Source organism: Hippocampus guttulatus, unplaced genomic scaffold, assembly GCF_054856545.1.
Source record: "Hippocampus guttulatus isolate MCC_2025c unplaced genomic scaffold, RoL_Hgut_1.0 HiC_scaffold_54, whole genome shotgun sequence".
Lineage (NCBI taxonomy): Eukaryota > Metazoa > Chordata > Actinopteri > Syngnathiformes > Syngnathidae > Hippocampus > Hippocampus guttulatus.
The window spans coordinates 39,904-45,000 of record NW_028233913.1 but is presented as its reverse complement, the minus strand read 5'-3'; positions in this window follow the sequence as shown (position 1 = coordinate 45,000).

Here is a 5,097-nt window from a genome sequence, read left to right as displayed (position 1 = left end):
TCTTGGTCGTATTGGGAGTTTGAAAAAATTCCCCCATTCATTTTCAATGGCGGAGGTACCAGGGGCAAGGCTGGGGGTACCAGGGGCGAAGCTGGCTGGGGGTACCAGGGGTAAGGCTGAGGGTACCAGGGGTGCAGCTGAGGGTACCAGGGGTAAGGTTGAGGGTACCAGGGGTGTTGCTGGGGGTACCAGGGGTCACCATTCATTTTCAATGGGGGAGGTACCAGGGGCAAGGCTGGGGGTACCAGGGGTGTTGCTGGGGGTACCAGGGGTAAAGAGCGGGCCGGCCCGGCGGGCGAGTGTGGCCGGAAAAGGGGCCTCTTGCTCGGATTGGGAGTTTGAAAAAATTCCCCCATTCATTTTCAATGGCAGATGTACCAGGGGTCGGTGTCCGCCAGACGGCGGTGTGGTAGGCAAAAGGCGGGCCGGCTCGGCGAGCGTGCGTGCCCGGGAAAAAGGCCTCTTGGCCGGCGTGAGAGTTTAATAATAGCGGGCCGGCTCATCGAGCGTGCGTGCCCGGGAAAAGGGCCTCTTGGCCGGCGTGAGAGTTTAATAATAGCGGGCCGGCCCGGCGAGCGTGCGTGCCCGGGAAAAAGGCCTCTTGGCCGGCGTGAGAGTTTAATAATAGCGGGCCGGCCCGGCGAGCGTGCGTGCCCGGGAAAAAGGCCTCCTTGCAGGCGTGAGAGTTTAATAATAGCGGGCCGGCCCGGCGAGCGTGCGTGCCCGGGAAAAAGGCCTCCTTGCAGGCGTGAGAGTTTAATAATAGCGGGCCGGCTCGGCGAGCGTGCGTGCACGGGAAAAAGGCCTCTTGGCCGGCGTGAGAGTTTAATAATAGCGGGCCGGCCCGGCGAGCGTGCGTGCCCGGGAAAAAGGCCTCCTTGCAGGCGTGAGAGTTTAATAATAGCGGGCCGGCTCATCGAGCGTGCGTGCCCGGGAAAAGGGCCTCCTTGCAGGCGTGAGAGTTTAATAATAGCGGGCCGGCTCTGCGAGCGTGCGTGCCCGGGAAAAGGGCCTCTTGGCCGGCCTGAGCGTTTAATAATAGCGGGCCGGCTCATCGAGCGTGCGTGCCCGGGAAAAGGGCCTCTTGGCCGGCCTGAGCGTTTAATAATAGCGGGCCGGCCCCGCGAGCGTGCGTGCCCGGGAAAAAGGCCTCCTTGCAGGCGTGAGAGTTTAATAATAGCGGGCCGGCTCATCGAGCGTGCGTGCCCGGGAAAAGGGCCTCCTTGCAGGCGTGAGAGTTTAATAATAGCGGGCCGGCTCTGCGAGCGTGCGTGCCCGGGAAAAGGGCCTCTTGGCCGGCCTGAGCGTTTAATAATAGCGGGCCGGCTCATCGAGCGTGCGTGCCCGGGAAAAGGGCCTCTTGGCCGGCCTGAGCGTTTAATAATAGCGGGCCGGCCCCGCGAGCGTGCGTGCCCGGGAAAAAGGCCTCCTTGCAGGCGTGAGAGTTTAATAATAGCGGGCCGGCTCATCGAGCGTGCGTGCCCGGGAAAAGGGCCTCCTTGCAGGCGTGAGAGTTTAATAATAGCGGGCCGGCTCGGCGAGCGTGCGTGCCCGGGAAAAGGGCCTCTTGGCCGGCGTGAGAGTTTAATAATAGCGGGCCGGCCCCGCGAGCGTGCGTGCCCGGGAAAAAGGCCTCCTTGCAGGGGTGAGAGTTTAATAATAGCGGGCCGGCCCGGCGAGCGTGCGTGCCCGGGAAAAAGGCCTCCTTGCAGGCGTGAGCGTTTAATAATAGCGGACCGGCTCTGCGAGCGTGCGTGCCCGGGAAAAGGGCCTCTTGGCCGGCCTGAGCGTTTAATAATAGCGGGCCGGCCCGGCGAGCGTGCGTGCCCGGGAAAAAGGCCTCTTGGCCGGCTTGGGGGATTGAAAAAAAATCCCCCATTCATTTTCAACGGGAGGGGTCGGCGGTACCGCTTGGTGTCCGCCAGACGGCGGTGTGGTAGGCAAATGGCGGGCCTGCACGGCGAGCGTGCGTGCCCGGGAAAAAGGCCTCCTTGCAGGCGTGAGAGTTTAATAATAGCGGGCCGGCCCGGAGAGCGTGCGTGCCCGGGAAAAAGGCCTCTTGGCCGGCGTGAGAGTTTAATAATAGCGGGCCGGCCCGGCGAGCGTGCGTGCCCGGGAAAAAGGCCTCCTTGCAGGCGTGAGTGTTTAATAATAGCGGGCCGGCTCATCGAGCGTGCGTGCCCGGGAAAAGGGCCTCTTGGCCGGCGTGAGAGTTTAATAATAGCGGGCCGGCTCATCGAGCGTGCGTGCCCGGGAAAAAGGCCTCTTGGCCGGCTTGGGGGATTGTAAAAAAAAATCCCCCATTCATTTTCAACGGGAGGGGTCGGCGGTACCGCGTGGTGTCCGCCAGACGGCGGTGTGGTAGGCAAATGGCGGGCCTGCACGGCGAGCGTGCGTGCCCGGGAAAAATGCCTCCTGGCCGGCGTGAGAGTTTAATAATAGCGGGCCGGCTCATCGAGCGTGCGTGCCCGGGAAAAAGGCCTCCTTGCAGGCGTGAGAGTTTAATAATAGCGGGCCGGCTCGGCGAGCGTGCGTGCCCGGGAAAAAGGCCTCCTTGCAGGCGTAAGAGTTTAATAATAGCGGGCCGGCTCATCGAGCGTGCGTGCCCGGGAAAAAGGCCTCTTGGCCGGCTTGGGGGATTGAAAAAAAATCCCCCATTCATTTTCAACGGGAGGGGTCGGCGGTACCGCTTGGTGTCCGCCAGACGGCGGTGTGGTAGGCAAATGGCGGGCCTGCACGGCGAGCGTGCGTGCCCGGGAAAAATGCCTCCTGGCCGGCGTGAGAGTTTAATAATAGCGGGCCGGCTCGGCGAGCGTGCGTGCCCGGGAAAAAGGCCTCTTGGCCGGCGTGAGAGTTTAATAATAGCGGGCCGGCTCGGCGAGCGTGCGTGCCCGGGAAAAGGGCCTCTTGGCCGGCGTGAGAGTTTAATAATAGCGGGCCGGCTCATCGAGCGTGCGTGCCCGGGAAAAGGGCCTCTTGGCCGGCGTGAGAGTTTAATAATAGCGGGCCGGCTCAGCGAGCGTGCGTGCCCGGGAAAAGGGCCTCTTGGCCGGCGTGAGAGTTTAATAATAGCGGGCCTGAGAGTTTAATAATAGCGGGCCGGCTCGGCGAGCGTGCGTGCCCGGGAAAAGGGCCTCTTGGCCGGCGTGAGAGTTTAATAATAGCGGGCCGGCTCATCGAGCGTGCGTGCCCGGGAAAAGGGCCTCTTGGCCGGCGTGAGAGTTTAATAATAGCGGGCCGGCCCGGCGAGCGTGCGTGCCCGGGAAAAAGGCCTCCTTGCAGGCGTGAGAGTTTAATAATAGCGGGCCGGCCCGGAGAGCGTGCGTGCCCGGGAAAAAGGCCTCTTGGCCGGCGTGAGAGTTTAATAATAGCGGGCCGGCCCGGCGAGCGTGCGTGCCCGGGAAAAAGGCCTCCTTGCAGGCGTGAGTGTTTAATAATAGCGGGCCGGCTCATCGAGCGTGCGTGCCCGGGAAAAGGGCCTCTTGGCCGGCGTGAGAGTTTAATAATAGCGGGCCGGCTCATCGAGCGTGCGTGCCCGGGAAAAAGGCCTCTTGGCCGGCTTGGGGGATTGTAAAAAAAAATCCCCCATTCATTTTCAACGGGAGGGGTCGGCGGTACCGCGTGGTGTCCGCCAGACGGCGGTGTGGTAGGCAAATGGCGGGCCTGCACGGCGAGCGTGCGTGCCCGGGAAAAATGCCTCCTGGCCGGCGTGAGAGTTTAATAATAGCGGGCCGGCTCATCGAGCGTGCGTGCCCGGGAAAAAGGCCTCCTTGCAGGCGTGAGAGTTTAATAATAGCGGGCCGGCTCGGCGAGCGTGCGTGCCCGGGAAAAAGGCCTCCTTGCAGGCGTAAGAGTTTAATAATAGCGGGCCGGCTCATCGAGCGTGCGTGCCCGGGAAAAAGGCCTCTTGGCCGGCTTGGGGGATTGAAAAAAAATCCCCCATTCATTTTCAACGGGAGGGGTCGGCGGTACCGCTTGGTGTCCGCCAGACGGCGGTGTGGTAGGCAAATGGCGGGCCTGCACGGCGAGCGTGCGTGCCCGGGAAAAATGCCTCCTGGCCGGCGTGAGAGTTTAATAATAGCGGGCCGGCTCGGCGAGCGTGCGTGCCCGGGAAAAAGGCCTCTTGGCCGGCGTGAGAGTTTAATAATAGCGGGCCGGCTCGGCGAGCGTGCGTGCCCGGGAAAAGGGCCTCTTGGCCGGCGTGAGAGTTTAATAATAGCGGGCCGGCTCATCGAGCGTGCGTGCCCGGGAAAAGGGCCTCTTGGCCGGCGTGAGAGTTTAATAATAGCGGGCCGGCTCAGCGAGCGTGCGTGCCCGGGAAAAGGGCCTCTTGGCCGGCGTGAGAGTTTAATAATAGCGGGCCTGAGAGTTTAATAATAGCGGGCCGGCTCGGCGAGCGTGCGTGCCCGGGAAAAGGGCCTCTTGGCCGGCGTGAGAGTTTAATAATAGCGGGCCGGCTCATCGAGCGTGCGTGCCCGGGAAAAGGGCCTCTTGGCCGGCGTGAGAGTTTAATAATAGCGGGCCGGCCCGGCGAGCGTGCGTGCCCGGGAAAAAGGCCTCCTTGCAGGCGTGAGAGTTTAATAATAGCGGGCCGGCCCGGCGAGCGTGCGTGCCCGGGAAAAAGGCCTCCTTGCAGGCGTGAGAGTTTAATAATAGCGGGCCGGCTCCGCGAGCGTGCGTGGCCGGGAAAAAGGCCTCTTGGCCGGCGTGAGAGTTTAATAATAGCGGGCCGGCTCGGCGAGCGTGCGTGCCCGGGAAAAGGGCCTCTTGGCCGGCGTGAGAGTTTAATAATAGCGGGCCGGCTCATCGAGCGTGCGTGCCCGGGAAAAAGGCCTCTTGGCCGGCGTGAGAGTTTAATAATAGCGGGCCGGCCCGGCGAGCGTGCGTGCCCGGGAAAAAGGCCTCCTTGCAGGCGTGAGAGTTTAATAATAGCGGGCCGGCCCGGCGAGCGTGCGTGCCCGGGAAAAAGGCCTCCTTGCAGGCGTGAGAGTTTAATAATAGCGGGCCGGCCCGGCGAGCGTGCGTGCCCGGGAAAAAGGCCTCCTTGCAGGCGTGAGAGTTTAATAATAGCGGGCCGGCTCCGCGAGCGTGCGTGCC